General features: G+C 40.1%; 1 long non-coding RNA gene across 2 annotated transcripts in view; it reads left to right on the top strand.

The window, feature by feature from the left end:
• LOC132646671 (uncharacterized) overlaps positions 1-21,296 on the top strand; it is a 129,574-nt gene extending 108,278 nt beyond the window's left edge. For both annotated transcript variants that reach the window (XR_009584917.1, XR_009584920.1), the window contains exon 3: positions 21,094-21,296. This is a non-coding gene — a long non-coding RNA (uncharacterized LOC132646671). The remainder of the gene's footprint in view (positions 1-21,093) is intronic.
• The last annotated feature ends 224 nt before the right edge of the window (positions 21,297-21,520 follow it).

Below are 21,520 nucleotides of genomic sequence, written 5' to 3'. Positions count from 1 at the left end.
ACAGGCAAAAGGGAAGTGGTAAGAAATGTGCTGAAAGAAAGCTAAGGAAGCAGCTGGAACACATGGACAGGCATAAGCCTAGACAGAAAAACGGCTTCCCAAGAAGCCGCAAAACGCTGAAGAACTCATAAACTGGGCAGGTTAAAGAGTACTGGGGAAACTCCAGGCTCAGTCAAGAGAATGAGAGCCAGAGATAAGAGAACACTGCAATTTAAAGGGATTGGGGGCCATTCATGATGGCTAGGTAAAGTGTCAAGGAGAGCCTAGCGAATGGCCTGAGGAGGTATGCACAGGCCAATTTATGCAGGACTTTAAAGCAGGCTAATGGCTTTGACGTTCATCAGAACTTTGCCAGTCGGCCTCTTTAAAAGTTTTAAGCCAAAGAGTGACATGATCAAGTTTGCACATTACAATGGGAAGGGTCACTTAGGCAAAGATGATACCAGAAACAGGGAGATTAAGCAGGGCACTGATGTGGGAATCTAGACATTATGCAGAGATTACAAACCTAAAATTACATACTCAAACATACATACATGTAGGTGTTATAAGGAAGGCAACGTTTGTGTGGATTTTTAGCTATGAAACACAACCTCGAAGATGTATTTGCAATTCTGAACTCTCCCTTTTATTCAACACTCCACATTCCCCCATTTCTTCATACATTATGCCTTGCCAGTATGCCAGGAGTATGCCAGTAAACAAGGATATGGAACCAACAGCTTTTACACAGGCAAGGTTGCATCAGGGTTTGCCTAAATGAAAGTGTCCGAGTGTCCCCAGAAAGTAGACCGTGAGACAAAAACACACAGGAAACAGTTTGTGTAGAAATGTTTTCAAAGCGTAGAAATAAAGGGCAGGAGCAGAATAGACAAGAAATATAAGTGTTTCCAATTAGGTGGAAATTTCCAAGGTACCTAAATAGCTGCAACATAAAGAATCTGCGAAGATGGACTAGAGAATGCATGTATCTTCACACCCAGGCTTCCATTACCCAGGGTTTCAGGGACACGCCTCCATGAGGGAGCTCAGGAGCTTCTTACCAGTGTCCACCATAATTGTAATGGTGCCCCCATATGTGGTGAAGAGGAAATTAAGGCTCAAGAAACTGACAATCATGAGTCCTTGAGCTATGTTGTGACAGAAAGACACTGAAAACCAATCTGTGTGGTATAGTTCCTTTTCTAGAAGTGCTCAATGGCCTGTCGGCTACCAGTAATACCAAAGTGACAGGTCTGAGTTTGTGTCTAGGCCATGGAGTCCTCCCTCCTCTGCTGAGCAGCCTAAAACACACAAAATAGCCTGCAGACGGCTTGAGGGTTAGAAGTGTGCCTTTTATCTGGCCCTGGGCACGTTGTAGGATCTCAGAAATGTTTGTTGTAAAATGAATTTCTATGGCTGTGGTGTTATTAGTCATCCCAGAGGAGGGTAATAACCTTTCCCCTCAAACACGTTTTTCTCGGCTCTCCTGGCTCCGTGCGCCTGTCTTTGTTTCTAGTCAATCAATATCGTTAAGGTGCCTCCAGCCTTCTTGTGCTCCGATTGGGAGCTTGTCCGTGGGACAGCCCGACTTACCACAGAGATACCAAACACCCTTTCAAAACCTATTACTGGGTCAAGCCTCAACTCTCCTGCCTTAAAAATCATTTCTTCAAGGTTTACTTTGAAGTGTTCTTTCTCCCCATGTCAGCAGGAAAGCTGTGAATTTCTTATTTTCAGCAGAGCCTTCTTCGAGTAATGGTGACCCAGTAAGAGATTTTCACATCCTGTAAAAATCTTCCTGTCAGAGGTTTAAACTTTTTCTCTATTAACATGTCTAAAAAAATGGCCTGCATATCTCCCTCCCTCCCTTCCTCTCTCTCTCTCTTTCTCCTCTCTCTCCCATCCCTCCCTCCTTCCTTCTCTCTCTCCCTCCCCTTCTATTTTTCTAATTCTCGCTACTACCCTCCCTGATGTTGGTCCAGCAAGGTATATGTACATACTAAAATGCATATACTAAACTAAAAGAATTTCATTGAAAGAGTAAAATTTCTGTTCTTTGGGCTGGAGAGACTTGCCAGTTAAGAGTATGGAATATGTTTATAGAGGACTAGAGTTCATAGAGCTCGGTCCCCAGTTCCCACAGCAGAGACCTCACAATCGCCTGTAACTCTATCTCAAGGGGATCCTTCACCTCTGAACTCCATGAGCACTGCTGCTCACATGTCCCTGTCTACACACACACACACACACACACACACACACACACACACACACTCGTGCACAGAGAGAGAGAGCAGGAGAGAGAATGACACACATACACAAACTGTTTTAAAATCCTTAATAATAACCTTACCTTTACACATCTCTGTCTCAAGATAAACCACACTCATTAAGGTCTGAGATAGGCAGGTTGTCAGGAATAGATTTGGGGTCATCATTTGAAAATACCATAGGACTGTATAACTTTGTTTTATATTTTATATATTATTTTGTCAAATGTATATTCCATATTCTTTTATGTCTCTGAAATAAACGAAGCAAGTATATTTCGCTTGGTATCTGATACCAAGTTTATCAGGGACTTGGCTTCCGCCTTGGAGTATTAGAAGCTAGTTGAGAATCCTCTGCACAAAGCAGTATGAGGGAAAACAAACAGAGAGCTGAAGTTGTGGGAACTGTGAAAAAATCAAAGCTCGTCTACAAAAACCCCATTTCAAGAACCAAAGTTATTTTAGTGAGAAAAGACAGTGACAACAAATGCAAAGGATGAGAAAAGCACACGGAGGGGATAAGAGTGGCATCAAACAAGCCCAAAGATGCATGATACAGACTTGAGAAATGGGAAAGATCAGTGGGGCTGGGGGTGTATGCCCAGCTAACACAGAGCTGATGCCAAGTCACCAAGGCCATGACCTTGGCTACTCACAGCATACCATGTCCATCTCAGGGCTTGAAGAACAAAAAGATCTATTTAAATGTTTTTTTTTTTCATTTACTGCAATGAAAAAAAACCCATAAATATTTGCCAATGAAGAGAAAATACCATGTTATTCAATAAATATTTATTACAGAGCACTATAAGTATCATTTAAAGATAAGTTACAAATAGTAACTGCCTTTGGGGAACAAGTAACTGTAAAGCTAGCAAAGTAGACAGGAAGTATAAAGAGTGGCTTACTTGTCTGTGGTAAGAATGTTGATCAGCACCTGTTATATTCTTACCAGTTTTTAAGGCTTTGTACATAAGATACTAGTAAAGATCAGAGCTGAACGCTTATAGCTACATAATTATAACTCAGAAAGAAAATATTACTATTTATCATTCTAGTTTTTAGTACTTTAATGAAATGCCTGAGGTAATTAACTAATGAAGAGAAAAAGCTGGTTTTCTTTAAAAATTCTGGAGGTTCCAGTCCAGAATCGTGCAGGCAGTTGCTTTGGAATCTGGCAAGTTTGGTAGATTGTGGAAGGAGCACGTGGCAGAGCAAACTGCTTCCATTATGACCCAGAAAGGATGGGAACAGGTAGGAAGGATGGTTCTCACCATGCTTGTCCAGGGCACATTTCTCATTAGGCTCCCCCTCCCAAAATGTCCCAACATCTGTGAACTCTGGGACCAAAGCCATCCTATGGGCTGAAGCCTTAACTCATGGGCCTTTGAAGGACAGTCATCCAATGCACAGCAAAGTTCAAGGTTGCTAGTAGTAGTCCTAGCTTGGCTTTTAGGGCCACATTGGGTCTACTGAGACACCTAGATGTATGCACTAAACAGGTACTTGACATAGCCTTTCTAGCATGTAGAGAGCTGTTGTTAAAATATTTAGCCCCTATCATGCAACCGTTCCTCTAGACACCCTGAAGAAGATAATGTGATTTGATGTGCTGGCATGGGTTGGTATGGGGTTGGGGGGAGTGTCTCCTTTTCTGAGGAGAATGGGAGAGAGAAAGAGGGGAGAGGGTGGGACCAGGAGGAGAGGAGGGAGGGGCTGCATTCGGGAAGTAAAGTAAATAAATAAATTTAATGAAAAGGCTAAAAAATAATAAAAATGCCCCCAGGCAAATAAACGCTCACCACTAAGTCACATCCAGCTTCATGCACTTTTTTGGCAAAAGCTGACATACTCATGGAGATGTTATTGTGTTATTCTATTAAGTGTCATTGTGGAGCACTTTCATTATGAACAATAAAATGTACCCCCATAGGTGTTTCATGAATGACCATTCATGGAAAGTTGTAATTTAAGCTGTGGAAGCAGTTAGATACAAAACCCATAGGTTTCTGACCAGGATTCTTGTAGAAATATCCCTCCACATTCAAAAGAGAATAGGAATAGTAGTATGCATGGCACAGAGTTTAGAAAATCTGGGAAGTAGTCCTCCAGCAGATAAGGCCAAGAATGAAAGAAACATGAAAGAAACCGACCTTCTAAATCCTTGTCTACAGAGTGAAGACTGCACTGTAGCTTTTTGTTTCTGCAGTTGTTTGTTGTGGTTGGTTGGTTGGTTGGTTGGTTGGGGATTTTGTTGTTGTTTCTTCTTTCCTCAACACCCAAGAATGAGGAGAGGGCACTTAACGGGGCAACTCACACAAGCAACCAGTAGAGGGAACTCTCTCCCCCTGTCCAGCCAGGGACCCAGCATGTGTAAAACTGTACCCCATCCTGAGTGAGTTACATGTAGCAGCTGACAGGTCCCTGCCCCACCCCTCCAAACACAAGTCAAATTCTAACCCTTATGATCTTTCTTAAGGAGCCTTACAACTTTATGTCCTGACATTTCTCCAGAAACGATTGCCAATTTTGCTATTAAATAGTCAGCAGCATGAGCTATATGACGGTTCCCAGGAAAAAACAGGTGACATATCAGGTGCATCCTTCAATAACTCCCCAACACCTCTGGAAAAAGAACCACCGAGTTTACCCCACACCCGTGTCCAAGGAACAAAACATTCGCTGCTCTGGTGGCTTTACCTGTCTCGGACTCCTTGTCTGGATTTCCAGGACACGTTTCATAATCATGTTACCAATCACTTGTTCTCAGCTGACTAAAATTTTTATATGCAATAATAATTTACTTCTATTCTTTTTTTAAAGAAACAGAGTCATGGTTCAAAGCCAAGAGTGTAGGTAGGCTTCAGTGGCCACGCCTAATGACGAAAGAAATGGGCAGAGCCTTCTGTCACTCTTACCAATACACATTCGCCAAGAACCCCCAATAGGAGGACAAATGTGAGTTTAACAGTCGTAACACTGTAGCCAGCAGGATAAAGAAGAAATCAAGGGAAACCCTCCAAACTTTAGGGAAATAGAGTTAACAACGAAACCTAGGGTGAATGTAGAAAGGTGTAATATCCTCACAGAGTAATGTGAGAGGACTCTTCAGGAGACAGGATGTGACTTTATAGGAAGTTATCTTGAGGCTGGAGAGATGGCTCCACCGTTAAGAGTTCTTGCTGCTCTTGAGGAAGCCAGGTTTGGCCCCCAGCACCTGCAGGGCAGCATCTGCAGGGAGATACAACCACTTGTATCTCCAGTTTTATGAGGTTCTGTTGTCTTCTTCTGGCCTTCTTGGGTACCAGGCACACACATGGTATGTACATACATACGTACACACACACACACACACACACACACACACACACACACACATATACATATATATATGTATGCAGGAAAATATTAATACACAAAAATAAAATAAATATTAAAAGAAGCAAAGTCTCTCCTGGAGATCACAAATGTAACTGATATTAACCCATTGGTAAATCTGTAGAATAAAGCTGTGAGTTGACACATTAAGTAAAATGGCTTAACACTGATACAAATACATGCAAGAATCAAAAGAATAAGATAAGACTTAAAAGCCGTGGCATAGGAACAGGAGATTGCAGTAGCCATCTAATCACTACGGGGGGGATATGAATCCTATGGGCCAAGCAGCGCTTGGTGAGGAGGTTGTGACTTTGAGAAGGGAGGCGGACAGCGTACAGCTTAGTAGGAAATGTCTATTGAAAAAGGACAAGGCAGTTTGGTGAGGGAAAGAGACATAAATTTAGCCTGTCTTCTCCATCTGTTAGAGCATGCTCATGAGGAACCAGCCATGTGTCAAAAGCCTTGCACTGTGAGGTGGCGGTGATCCCGCAGCCCTGCGTTGTGATCAGAGCTCTGTGGTGCACAGAGGAGAGGAAACAGGAGAGCTGGGAGACACCTTAGAGCGAGCATTCAAGCCGTGGGGAGGCTGCGGTGAACACACCATCAATGAGAAAGTGTGCGTGCCGAATCACGATGCGTTTGGTATCTTGTTCGCTAAGAAATGCAAAGGTATCACCTTTTTATGGAGTAAAGCCACATTTGCTCCTGCATTTTGTTGGTTGTGATCAACGATTAAAGATGTGTTCCTTTAATATTACCGGAAGTAGCGGTTTTTGGCTGCTTGTTCCAACCTCCACCGTCTTGATGTTCCATCCATCTGTGTACTCGGTGCTGACGCCGCTCCTTCTGCTGGCTTCCCTCAATGAAATGCAGCCTAACCAACAAATAAATTACTTTCTTTGTCTACGGCTGGCATGTTCACAGCGGGGCTCTGATTTGAACGAACCTGAAGATGTCAAGCTGCACAAACACTCGGGGAGGAGTGTGTTCGCGGAGGTCCCCGCGCTGGAAAATTACACACCACTTTCAAAACGTTTCACCGCATTTAAGAGTTAATTACACCTTTTCCTTAACGACTGACATGACGCCTGTTTACGAGTGTTTTAGCTGACTTATGACACTATGCGGTGCCACGCTGTATATTTGGTGGAGACATCTAAACTCCCATGGTAAAAACGGCTGAGACCCACAGCCATTGCTCCCCGGGTGATTGGCAATAGCCAAGCGCAACCTGCCTGAATATTTCACAAGTTCTTATATCTTTGTACGACAAACTTAATTGTCATTTTTGCTGTGAGAACTGTTTGCTCACTTAGGTAAACCCTCTTTTCAACTTCCTTTTTTTTTTTTTTTTTCTTTGCTTTGGTGTTTGTTCGAGGAGATTTTGGTTGTTGTTGTTTCAGTATTTGGAATGGAACATAGGACCTAGGCCTGCTTCACAAGTACTCTGTATTCCAGCCTTTCCTCTTTACCAACCCCCCCCTTATTGTTTGTTTGTTTGTTTGTTTCAAGTATTTTTGTTTTGCTTTGGTTTGGTTTTTATAACTTTGAGGCAGGGTCTCACTAAAGTTTTCCGTCCACCATTTTCCGTCCACCTCTGTTGCTCAGGGAGATCTCTTGCTCCCTATTTTCCCGTCTCAGCTTCCCAAGCTTGCATGATTTCTCCCGACCTCTTAGGAGGATTTTCTAGAGCAGCCTTGTCCAGTAGAACTTACCAGCATGGCTGGAGATGTTCTGTGTCTGCATTGGTCGGGATGGAAGCTACTGAGCACAGAGTCATTCCTGGTCAAGGGGAAATAGTGAGTGTGGAGAGAGTGTCTTTTCCTTACATAAAACCCCATAAGCAATGATGTCTTGTCTGGCTATTAGTCATAGATCAGTGCAGTGCTTGGAAGCTTACAGTGTACTGTCATTTGCATCACCTGTCACCCTCACAACAACACTATGGAGAGGCAACATACATATTAAAGCCACTGTCTAAAGGAGCATCCTGAAAAACTAATTACTTATGGTAATTAAAGCCACAGCCAAACTCAAATCCATATTTGGCATCACGAATTCTATTACTGGCATCAAAACAATGAACTGTTTTGTTTTTGTTTTTGTTTTTATTTTTTAACATAAGATAGTCTTCAGATTTATATTCATGGGGGTGTTGCATTCTCATAGGACAATTTAATTTTCAAAATTGAGTTCTTGAAATTTATTTTTTCCCTTAGTTTTAAAAGGAAATCACATGGAAATCCTAATATTCAAAAGCATTCACATCAGTTTGAAGGGTTTCAGATTGCTATTTGGAGCTGTAAAATATTCTTTCTTATATTGAGCCAGAAATTTCATGTAAAAATATCACTTACTCAAGCTGTACTTGTTATACAAGACTCCTCCCGCACCCCATTTTCCTTAAGGTTTCTTATAAAGTCGCTCATCTTCTCTTGAAAAGAACAAAATCCTGGACGGCATCAATTCACCTTGGCAAAACGAACAGAAAGTTTCATAATGTTAACAGCAATGAAAGCTTCGGAACACTCGTGTGGGTTTCCTACTAAAGATAGCGTGCTTCCCAAATGTGAGATGCACTGAGCTGTACATGCAGAAATATGAAGTCATGTTGTCTTTAGTTTGTTAAAAGCACTTAATTTAAGAGGTTGATAATTTGGTCTCCAGCATAATATGCCACTCTACAATGACAGAAGTGAGAAAGTGGTGGGAAATGACCAGGATGACCTAGAAAAACTTGTTACCTGGGGAGTGAAGGTAAGGCTGGCTTGGGTAATTTGTCAAGAATTAGTCTTCAAGGGAAAATTAAGTCTGAGAAGAAATGGGAAGTCATAGTTAAAAGAGAAAAGAATTTGAACACAGATAACATTAAGGAATGAATTGTTGACAGTAACAAAAGTTAAACAAGAGGAAGAATAAAGAAGAGGCTCAGGGTTTGCAAGACAGCTCAGCTGTAGAGTGCTTGCTGGACAAGCATGGAGCCCTGAATTCAGATTCCCAGCACACACACACAGAAAGGTAGACTTGGTGGTGCACATTGGTAATCCCAGTGCTCAGCAGGTAAAGTCAGAAAGATCCCTGGGGTTTGAGAATTCTGAATTCTCACTGTCAGAATTTAGAAGTTACATAGCAAAGAAATCTTGTACATACACTTTTTAGAAACTTGGGGTTTCACTAAGGATGCAGCTTCACATCTTAACTTTTCTTTTTCAATTATGTAGCAAAGTGACAATTACAACAAGAATAGTTTTTATTAACAATAGATGCCAGAAAATAATGAAGCAGCATGTTCAAAGCAAAGTATTGCATAAAAATAAAGTGAAGTCAAAATTAAATATGCAGCTAAACTGACGTTCAGGAATTAAGTTAGTATAGAGACCTACTAAATTAGATTTTCTGTAGACCTTCAACAATCTTGAAATAATGGTTATGCATTGCAAGGAATGTCTAAGAGTAAAGAAACAGCATGTAAAATGCAACAATAAGCACAAACTTAGGAAAATGTTAACAAAATTAATTAATGTTTATGAAAACAGTAATTTTATGCATTTAAAGATAATTCTAGATAATATGAAAAGCTACAATTTAAAAACCACGTGTAAAGATAAATATAGCAAACACTTCTTCAAAAACATAATTAAACTCTCAATTAAGAATGTCTTTAGGGACCAAAAACAAAAGAAATTGAAATGAGAGTCTAAGAGAAGGACAGCTGTTTCTGAAACAATGGAGAGAAGTGGGGTGTGGTTTCTGGAGGAGTTATGATGTGCCAGATAGGATGGGAAATGACAACCTCATTAGAAGAGATGGCAAATTCAAATGTAGAGCCACACTGGTCTTCAGATGAATGTACTGTTAGGAAAAGAGAAGAAACCTTTTTGTCTGCCAGGGTTCTACTAAAGGAGCATGGAAATCTCCCATAAAACTTTAAAATGAAGGGTTATTGTCACATTGTTTAAGATTAAAATTATAAGCTGTTCTAGACCTGTAATAGCCATGGGTCACTCAGAGAAATTAAATGTATAACTGTTCTTAAAGCCTTCATTCTAACATACTTTATAAGCTCTTATTTGATGTGACCTTATTAAGCATGAAATGTCATAAATATTAAATATCATAAAACATAAAAAAACCTTAAACTAAGAATTTAATAAATAGAAACATTACCCTTCTAAGCACAATACGTAATTAAGACTGTGAAGGAAATGTACATGAAGAAGAATCATTGTATGCAAAGACAACCGAAGCAGAAATAAACGGATACTCCAGGAACAAAGTACAGACAATATTTTCAGAAATAAAAGAGAACCCTTCATAGAATAAGATTCAATAAGAAGTTTTAACAGCAGGTTCAACACAGCTCAGCAAAGAGTTTGTGAACAGGACAATGGCTCTTGGAAAATCAGTCAGAAGACAGAGCAAAAACAAGAGATAAGACGAAAATATAACCAGATGGGTTAACCGGTGTGAAGGAGGTGTAGAGAGCAACTGGTGCGTGTTGTCGGCATTTCGTAGCAGACAAAACAGAGAGGAACCGCGATAAGGACCAAAGTGAGCTATATGTCCACACACGCCGGTTCCGCACATCTCCCTGCTCCAGGGCAGGCCACGTGCCCCCAGCCAATAGGCTTGAAGTGCACAAAAATAATAACTGAGCGAACTAAGGGTGACTAAAGGTGGAGCTGAAACCTCAGACAAAGCATGGCTTGGAGCAGTTGAAGGAAAACCCAAGGCTCTCACTTTTGAGCATATTGACCACCCGTACATGATGAAACAAGTGTGTGTGCTAAGGTGGCTTAGGTTGCGTCTCAGAGAGCAGACATGTCCTGTACAATTTTCTCACCTACAGCAAACTTTAGGATAGATAGATAGATAGATAGATAGATAGATAGATAGATAGATAGATAGATAGATAGATAGATAGGTAGGTAGAAAAATAACAAAAGATAAGACCAGAAATGCATTAAAAACATGCAATTATAAGAAAAGTTTAGAAATGAATCGAAAAATAGCAATGGTCAATAAGTAGCAATTCATTAAAATATTGATGTCTCCAAATTGGGCAGAAAAACGTATGCAAGTGTGAATGTATGAATGTGGGTATGTGTCAATGTATGAATGTGTGTATGTGTCAATGTATGAATGTGGGTATGTGTCAATGTATGAATGTGGATATGTGTGAATGAATGTATGCATGCGTGGGTGGGTGGATGGATGGCTGGATGGACAGACACCTAGTTAGATGAAAGAAAGCTTTGTGACATGTTTGCAAAAACTGTATGAAAATGGAGAAACAAGGACAAAAAGCATATTCCAGACCCATAACAATAAAAGTTAACTCTTAATACAGCTAAACAAAACTCAGTGAGATGAAACAGAGAACTAGACAATATAATTATCCTTAGAAGCCCTAAATAAATTCAAATGGTGCTCTTGAATAGTTGTATCCCACACTTCTGCCCTGCTAAAATCATCTTCATATGGTACACCAATATCTGAAGAAGTGACAGTCCCAAAATTATAGAACCTGTCTCAAAAAAGGAAAGATTCCTGTTGTTAATTTATAAATCAGGCTCACAAACCTGGATTGCAAATAAGAATGTAGGAGAAAGGAAAGCCAAGGACCTGAGTCTAGATTTTAAAAGAACTGTAATATAGCAGGAAAGTAATTAAGCTATTTTTTAAAAACTTCATCACTGCCCAATTTACTTACCATTTGAAATATTGATATACATTCCTGCATTGATGAAAGAACAGAGAAAAGTCATTTGATTGTGTGAAAAGTCAGTTGACAAAAATTTTACATTCATTCACTGTATTTTAAAATAAATTTTAGGAAAGTAGAAATAAAAGGAAATTTATTTAATCTTGGGAAGTGTCTTAGTTATTGCTGTTAAGAGACACCACGGCTACAGACAACTCAGACAAAAGAAAGCATTTGATTGGGGGCTCTCTTACCATTTCAGGGGGTTAGTCCATGATAATCACGGCTGGAAGCAGGCATGGCCCTGGAGCACTAGGAGAGCTTTATATCCTTTTTTACAGATGCAGTCGGAGAGGGTAAAACGGGAAACTTCAAAGCCCATGCCCAATCACTTACCTTCTACAATAAGGCCACACCCACTCCAACAAGGCCACACTTCCTAATTCTTCCCACAGTTCTACCAACTAGACCAAGCATTTAAATATATGGGTCTATGGTGGTCGTTCTCATTCAAACTGCCACGGGAAGAACAATTACCAAAAATGTACTGCAAATTCATTCAGTGATCAAACTCATCTTAAATAAGGAACACATGAGATATTTATTATTTTTAAAGTTATTAATGAAGACAGAGTGTAATGGAACACATTTACTTTTTGTTTGCTTGTTTTTTTTTTTTTGTTTTGTTTTTTTCTTTTTTGAGACAGGGCTTCTCTCCTTAACAGCCCTGGCTGTCCTGGAGTTCACTTCGTAGAACAGAACTCAACAGAGATTTGCCTGCCTCTGCCTCCTGAGTGCTGTGATTAAAGGTGTGCATAACCATCCCCCTGATCACATCTACATTCTTAACACATGGAGGAGACAGGAGAATCAGAAGTTAGAGATCATCTCAGGCCTAGTGAACCTAGACTGCATGAAAAAGAATTAAAAAACTTCTCTGTAATACAAATTGTTCATATTCATGATTTTATGATGACATCTCCATACATGAATATCGTGTGCTTTAATTATATAAGATGATTGGTTCTAACCAAGACTGCAGCGGAGTTCCCACAAACACAGAAAGATGAAATGAGGCGTAAATATAAATGCCATATAAAATGTGTTTGTCCTAATAGCGAATGCAAAGATTACATAGAAATAATAAAACGGTAGCCTAGATATGATAGAGCTACTGAATTTTTATAAATCTCGAAAAGGTAAAAAAACTAACATTTAAAATAGAAACAACTTATAATACAATAATATCAGCATACATCCAGCAGAATTATTGTGGCTTTATGAAAAAAAAAATGATGACATTAATGGGGACTTTTTGAATTAACACTGTATTTTAAAAGCTGTTATCTCAGAAATGTATACGTTATATGTAATTTTATTAAAAAATTCAATCTAAACCATCATACATCGTTTTAAAAATTAGCAAGCTAATTATACAACTTAAAAAGTCCTGAGAAGGACCTATATTAAACAAAAACAGTAATAAAAGTAAATACAATTGTTCAGGTGTAAAGTTTATTAGAACAATGTTTAACTATGACTCTGTGATATCGGGCTAGGGGTTGACAAACATTCTGATGGAATCAACTTAAGTAGATTATCAACTTAAGTGAGACAGAGCCTCACTCAAATAGAAGCTTTTGACGTGTATGAGAGGGTGTACACTGAAAATTCATGGAAATGAGCCTGTAGTACCAACAACTGGTGCTGATAAAACTGATAACCAAAAGGAAAAATTAACCTAAAACTAAAATTTTAAGACCAACATAATGATATTTTCAAGAAAAGCATCCTGTCATAGGGAAGACAGCTTTCAAGAAAAGGACTATTTTAATAATCTTGCAATAAAGAAAAAGTTTCACCAATAACTAGAATAAAATTAACTCAAAGTCTACTAATAGTAAAATGCTAAGATTCCCTTTGGAAATATCTCTGCAAAACAAAAGTAAATTGTTGACACTAGATTCCTGGATGACCAACAAAGGATTAGTAACTTTGCCCATAAAGAGCTTCTACAATCAAGGCAAAACAGACTTTTCTAAAATAAGAAAAGAAAATATACTTGCGTAGAAAATCAGCTGACAAAGTTTCATCAATAAAATGTGAACTACGGCCACTATGTGGTACTATTACATCCTTTGTCCACAAGGTTATAGAGAAGCAGGCACTCTCCCTGAAATGGTGGTGGGCTGTACAATGGAGAACTCTGCCATTTTTTTAGTAAAACTGAACATGGGTGAATTCTTTAGCTTGAAATTCTTCCTCTATGTATATAATCTTAAGAGAATGAAAACCAAAATGTGTTGTACATACATAGAGAAGAAGAATTCAAGAAAGGTCCAGGCTCCATTCTTTGCAACAGTATGGCAAAAAATGACTCATGCATCAAGACAACAATTAAACATTCTAAGTAGTGGGCAGAAAGATAGATACACACCATGCAAACTTTGCTAGAAGTATTACAAAGCCAACTGTATCCATGCTAATAATTATAATTAAAAAGGTTCTTTTAAATATTTTATTTCTAATCAAACATAACTACAGAGTGTCATTATATGTCACAGTTGATTTACTTCGACAATGTGTTTCAACTTGCACTCTGGGGACAAACTATCGCAAATTATACGCACGAACATTTAATAAATCTGTGAATCTTTCAGAAAGATAGGTACTATACATTCACACAAATCAAAAGAATGAATTTTTGTTTATTGTTAAAACCACGTATACCCATATATATATACATATATATGCACAAATTTTTAATATCTAATTGAAAAAAAATTAAATAAAATTTAATTTTGACCACATATTTAGCAATTAAAATTTTTTCTTCACCAGAAACAAAAGTTTCTAGTTACTTAAATATGTGCAATATTCTATAAAGACCCAGTATGGGAGGTTTTTTTTTTTTCTTCTAGTATGTATTTTATTTTCTAAAACCATTTATTTTTACTATTTCTTTTAGTTTTTGTGATTATAATATAATTACACTATTTCCTTCTTCCCTTTCTCCAGCCCTCCCCTATACTCCTTCTCGGTGTCTTTCAAATTCAAGATCTACTCCCAGACAACCTATTAAGTAATTTTATTAAAGCATCAAACTACTCACTCATTGCAAGGGTAAACAAGTCACCTAGTGATGATGTGATTTTTATGAACAAGGACCAAATCACCTTAACCAGCTTTTAAAGCTATGCCACTCTTGCTTTTTCCTATCACTGCGGCCTAATAGTTTAGCATAATTACGGTGAGAACAGTCTTTAAGAAGCTTTGGTAGTCAAGCCACATTCTCATCTGACTTTTTTTTTTAGGTTCTTTTTTTTTAAATTTTTATGTTCTTGTATTAATTACAGGTTATCCACTTTGTATCCCAGCTATAACCCCCTCCCTCATTCCCTCCCAATTCTACCCTCCCTCCCTCATCTCCTCCCTGCCCCTCTCTAAGTCCACTGATAGGGGAGGTCCTCCTCTCCTTCCATCTGACCCTAGTTTATCAGGTCTCATCAGGACTGGCTGCAATGTCTTCCTCTATGGCCTGGCAAGGCTGCTCCTCCCTCTGAGGAGTGTGAAGGGGGAGAGGGGCGGGGGGGGGGGGGGGAGAGGGGCAGGGGAGGGAAAGGTCAAAGAGCCAGCCACTGAGTTCATGTCAGAGACAGTCCCTGTTCCTTTTGATAGGGAACCAGCTTGGATGCTGATCTGCCATGGACCACGTCTGTGCAGGGGTTCTAGGTTACATCTATGCATAGTCCTTGGTTGGAGAATCAGTCTCAAAAAAGAACCCTGTGCCCAGATATATTTGGTCCTTGTGGCACTCCCATCCTCTCCGGGTCTTATTAACTTCCCTTTCTTTCATATGATTCCCTGCACTCAGCCCACTTCTTACTTGAAGATTTGCAAAAGAAAGACTGCAGGATAGGACAGGATGGTTGGAGAAAAGTGCCACTCACTGTGTTTTCGGATGCTGATTTCAGTGCCTAAAGATCTGTTTACTGCCCTGCCGTGGGCATTGTTATGAATGTGGAACCATTTCCTGTACTCCTGTTATGTAAGAAATACTCCCTAATTATCTCTGATGTGGCTAGTAAAGATGACTAGACAGAAAAGTGGTAGGCGGTATTTAGTTTACAGGCTTAGGGTCAGGAGACTACTAGTCAGGAGAGAGGGAGCAGGAAGAGCAGAAGATGGAGCAGGAAGGGAGTCACCATGGGGCAGGATGGACTATGAGCATGTGGCCATGAGGACAGACTGATGGAACAGAAGCTGCCTGGGAACCACCAGATTGGCAAGTGACTGGTTTTTATGTGAATTTTAAGGGTAGTAGAATCATAATAGCTCAGAATCTGCCCAGCATAAGCGCCTACAGCTAAATAATAAATCATAGTCTCTTTTCTGAAAGCTAGCAGGGTTAAAGAAAACTGCTGCAGTAATAATTTCCTGCATTTAATTAATATATGCAGAAAATCAATTCCTCATGTACAGTATCAGTACAGTGAGGGTGGCAGGGAGGATGAGTAAAAAAAAAACAACTTCAGAACAAAAGAGAGTCATGGCACAAGTAAACTTATGAATGTAGACAATATTTCTACTTTGAAATCTTTCATAAATACCCTGAAGGTGAGAGGACCAGGCCTATCCTCCCTCCTCCCACCTAAAAAAAAAAAGTCATCAGTCCCAGGAACTAGGCCATAGGTCACCAATTCTAGGAATAAGAAAACCATAAAATTCCCTACCCAAGGAATAGCCTGGAGGTAACCACAAGAACGGGAGGTATCTTATCTCAGGGCGGGACATCTGTGCTGGGCATCCCACTGACCTAACATTCTAAAGATAGCTAGCTCAATGCTAGTTTTGTTAGTTAGCCAATCACTCTGTAACAAGCTTGGCCTTGCTGAATGTCATCCAATCCTGTAACTGCTAAGCTGGGAATTCCCAGTTCTTGCTCAATCCCCAATAAAAACCCTGCGATGCAGCTGCTGGGGCTCTCCTCTCTGATCTGCTACATTGGGAAGGTGGAGGTACTGAGCTTAACCCCCAATAAAGCTCTTTTCTCTTACATACGTGGTCCGGTTCCTGGTGGTCTTTGGGGACCCTACGATCTGAGCATAACAAAGGGTTGAATCAAGTACTGTAAAGTCACAGGTCACTTCAAAAAAGCTACAGTCGAAGAGAATAAAAGCAAATGTATCGATCCAGTAAAAGCCAACAATAAAGACAACTCTAAAAAATTAGCATAGAAAACTCAGAATAAGATGTTAGTAGTGAGACCCCCAAAACAGTATCAACAGTATCACCATGCCTTTGAAGATATAATGCTCAACTATTGTAAGACAGATCTTTAAACTGAAATAAGGAAATACAATAAGCCCTACTACTTAAAAGTACATTTAAATGTTAATGCAAATTGGGTAAATACTTGTAAGCCATGCAAGAGAGTTTCTGTTACATAATTAACAAACAGCTGCTCATGACCTAAGGTTGAAAGGCAGTGGTGTCCCCGTTCCTTCAGCAGGTGGGAGAGTTCAATAGCCACCCAACAAAACACCAGGAAAGATTTTGACATCCAGAGACTTTTATATAGCTGTCTCCACATCAGGCAGAACAGGAGGGGGAAGACGTCTAACTCACTGCTGTGGCACACGGGAAGGCTGTAGAGCCTAGAAGCTTGCTTGCCTCCACAGGGCGCAGTGCTGGCAAGGTAGCTCACCCAGAGGACTGCCACCTGTGCAGCCCACCTGCATCGGGATCCACTGTAATGCACAAGTATGTGTGGAAAGACGAAAGAGAAATGGAATAGTCGGAGCATTGTAAAAAGAGATAGAACTGTGTAAATATAGCCTGTATTTCCTCAGAAGGGAAGTGATGGAAGCTCTACCCAAGCTTTATGTTTCTAACTACTCCTAGGTTTCTAGCCTCCATACATATAATCTTCTGCAAGCCTAGACCTTGAAGCTACACAGCTTCCAACCTCCAGCTACTAACCTAGGCCTAAAATGTATTCAGCCTTTGAGACTTACTTCTGAATAAGCTCACCCTTTGTTTTTTGTTTTTTGGTTTTTTTTTTTTTGTTGTTGTTGTTTTTTGTGAACTCTGGCTGGCTGGTTCAACTCAGCTATTCTGGGTCAAAACTCCTCTGCAATCTGACTGATTCAAATGGGCTTCTCCCAGCTTCTCACTGAATTGTTCTGCTCAGAAAAACTGCCTCTCAACTGTCCTCAGCCCAACTGCACTGAACTGTATTGTACTCCAGAACTGTACTGTACTGTTTCCACAAATCTGCTCTTTCTTTGCACTACGAAGTAGCTTTTCTTTCCATTTCTTCTTGTGTGACTTAGGCATATTCTATTTCTGTCTCATTCTGTCAAATCTTTCTCTGTTTTGTCAGTTTGTTGTTCCATTAACTAGACTCCGTTGTTTGAGATCAAAGGTGTGTACTAAAGGTGAGTCTGTATTCCGGCTAGAGGGATTGAAGGGGTGTATTTCATTCAGCTTGATTAAAGGTGTGTACTAAAGGTGAATATGTATTTCAGTTGGATCACGTAGACCTGGGCCTTTGGAAAGTGATCTCTTGCCAGAGTAGCCAGGTTGCTGGATTAAAATTCCTCTATAGAACTGGCACTACCTAAGGTGGTGAGGATTAGCCTGTTGGGACTAGCCAGACTTGCCACCTGAGGCCATTGTGAAATCCCAGCCCATGCTGCTGCTGAAGGTCATATCTGGGTCCTTGCAATCTCAGGGGTTTATATTGATGTCTGTGGCTCATAGTACCATTAGAGACCATGGGAACATCTCTAGTCTGGGCACTTGCCTGGGACCACATATATGTCCAAAGACTATACAAACTAATCTGGCCTCTCACTGGCTATATAGCACCCTGGAGAGCTGGCCCTACCTGTCACCACTGGTAGCACTCAGAAGAGTGGGCCCTGCACTTTCCACAGGCAGCATAGTAGAGCTGACCTTGGTGGCAGAAGCATGGATGACCCAACCTTGAGGGCATAAATATGAAAGAGCTGACCCCACCATTCATTTCCATGAGGTGGTGCAGGAAACATGGTGATGTCCTCCCATGCCCCATGTCTTACCCCTCCCCCCTTCACCTCAACTCTCTCCACCATTAGCATTTTGAGAGCTGGCCTCAAGGTCATGAGAACTGGAGAGCTATCCCTGCTCCTCACTGGCTGTAGCACCTTGGAGAGAGTAGGCCGTACACCTCACTTGGGCAACATATTGGAGCTGGCCCTGATGATGAAGGCATGCATGAGTGCCAGCCCTGAGGATGTGAGAGCAGGAGAACTGGCCCAGTGTCTTGTTGTCTACAGCACTTGGGGGAGAGTGTAACTGGGCCTCCACTGGACAGCATAATGGAGCTAGTTGTGGAGGTGTGGGTGCAGGTGAGCCAGCCTTGAAGGCAATAGGAACAGGAGAGCAGACTCTGCCTCCTAGTGATGGTCCCATTGGCTAGTCTAGCCAGGGCAGTCCTGGAGAACTCTCTCTGCTGGTAAGGATAACAGAGAGCCAGCAGGCTGACTAACTCAGCTACCACCCAGGCCCAGATCCAGGGCTTTGAGTTGGCCCACCCCAAAATCTACATCATCTGTGAACTGTTGGAGAACATAGAAGAGCTAGTTCTGCTGATCCAAAGCTGCAGTTTCTCCATGACAGGAGAAACTGTAACCACAGGATAACTGGGAGGAGTCCCAGTGAGGATCCAATAATGATGATGTGACAGAAGCCAGAGTCTTCAAACCAGACCAATGACTCATTGCAATGGACATTTGCAAGTGAAGATGTTTGGTCAGAGGGACATACTGTGGAACACATGTGACACACTACAGCTTTCATAACAAGACGTCTTCTATGCTTTCTTTTATTTTGGTGTGTGTGTGTGTGTGTGTGTGTGTGTGTGTGTGTGTGTGTGTTTAATTTTCTTTTGGGGGAAGGTTGCAAGGGCAGAGGGTAAATGTGAGGGGATGGGAAGATGAGTGGGACTGTAGTACATGATGTGAAACTCACAAAGAATCAGTAAAATGTTAAACACACACACAAATGCAAATAAAAAATAAATTACAAAAGAGACTGAGTGCAAAGAAACCAAAATTTAACAATGAAATCTTAACCAAAGGAGAATGGGTAGGACGACAACACTTTCCAACTATATTCTGGAGATAAAGTAAAACCACAGAACTTGGTAAAGAAGCACACCTCTTCCCCAATAATAAGCAAAAATGATTAATTAATACATACCTTTCAGCAGGACATAAACTACACAAAGCAATGTCTGATCCAATTGAGGAAATGAATTCCCAATATTAGAAAAGTCTATTGTTCCTTTTATAGAAACCTGAGAGCACATAAAATGGTATCTAGAACATAGACAATTTGGAGGGCATCACTACAAGGCTGATTTACTGAGTGTATGCTTGTTTACAGTAACAAAGAAGTTACTGGTTTTAAAGAGATATATGTGTAAGAGAATACTGTAAAACCGGCAGAATAAAATATAAAACCATGATTGTGAAACTTGAGTTCATAAAGGATTCTCAAATGAGTTTCAAAATACAGAAATCATATTAGAAAAATGACAAATTTGAGCAAGTCAGCATTTAAAACTTCTGCAACATAAATGAAATCCCGCTATAATTAAAATGTGAAGAATAGAGGGAGAATTAATCTGCACCATGTAAAACATGAAAATGATTAGATATAGCAAGAGCTCTTGTATAAAACACCAGGGAAAACCCAGAAAAACACAAAAGCTAAAATGAGAAGAAGGCTAAGATATTGCATTTACAGAAGATATTCAAAGAACAATAGACACAAAAACTAGCAACTATGTAAATGAAATCAAAACTGTCACTCCTGCAGCTTAATCAGCCCAAACTATGACTAGAGGTAAAACTGAAGATTCTCTGCAAAAATTAGACTTTGGGACACTTTTCTGATGAGATTAACATGGTATTAATGAGTGCGGTTTTCATGTTGAGTCACTGAAACATTCCCTCATCTGGAAAATGGAGTCTAGAGTCTGTAAGTGGCTCCTTTTAATAACTTTGTTTCCAGTGTTAGTCTCCTACAGCTCTAGTTCTGTAGACGTGGAGTCCTTACTTCTCTGAGAATGTTTTTCAAAGCTTTCAAATCTTTGCCTGGTAAATAAATGTGTGAGTCTTTTGGAGTATAGCTTCTACTGATAACCTTCTTTTACAAAACAGGAGTCATATCTTCTTACATCTTGTCATGCCTCAAAAAATTTGCTTACAATGGACATTTATAACATTTTGATGTGAAACTTATGAAAACCATCATTACTCACACTTCCTTGTCCTTATTATGTATTGTGGCCATTTTTGTTTAATGACTCTGCAGGAATAGTTTGCAAATGCTATTATCTGTCGTGAGTAACCACTGGAGTATCTGTTCCACCGGCTTAACAGGCAAGAGTTTAGAGAGTGGTTCTCAGCTTGTGGGTCATGAAAAGATCAAACAACCTTTTCACAGGGGCTGTATATCAGATATCATGCATGTCATATATTTACATTTTGATTCATAACAGTTGAAAAATTACACGTAAGGAGTAGCAACAAAATAATGTTATGGTTGGGGGTCACCGCAACATGAGGAACTGTATTAAAGCCACAGCGTTAGGAAGATTGGGAGCCACTGGCTTAGAAGTTAGTTTCATTAAATGCTTTTGAGGAAACCAAGCAAACAAGCAAATGATCCCATTTCTCTAAATGAGTCTTTATGTGCTTTCAGGTATGTCTTCAACATTCTCTGGAGAGATGGTCACCCAACATTTCTGTTTATGAAGAGAGCCAAAGTCAGCCAGAGGTGAGAGCTCAACTCCCTGGCAGACGCTTATTGAGGATATGAATGGCCTAGACCTGCCTCTGGCTTTTAGATCAGAGTTTTCCCAAGCTTTTATTCCTCAGATTTTTCTCGTTCCTCAGTCCTTCCTCCCAGGCTTCTTGATTGGTTATACTTTGTCCACACAGCTGTCCATTGCCTCAGGAAGTGTCTGCTACCTCATAACAGGTGTTAGTGATGTGAGCTGTAATTTTTTTAGACTTTTGTCAAGATGGCAAGAGGAGAGGACTACAGTAAGAGGAAATGGAACAAAAGTCCTATTCATACTGATGCTTCATTACTTTTCTTAAACTATTTCTGTATGTATTCTGTAGGT

The sequence above is a fragment of the Meriones unguiculatus genome, chromosome 1 (genome assembly GCF_030254825.1).
Source record: "Meriones unguiculatus strain TT.TT164.6M chromosome 1, Bangor_MerUng_6.1, whole genome shotgun sequence".
Classification (NCBI taxonomy): Eukaryota; Metazoa; Chordata; class Mammalia; order Rodentia; family Muridae; genus Meriones; species Meriones unguiculatus.
The sequence above is the reverse complement of the archived record's forward strand: the minus strand, read 5'-3'. Positions and strand labels throughout refer to the sequence as shown.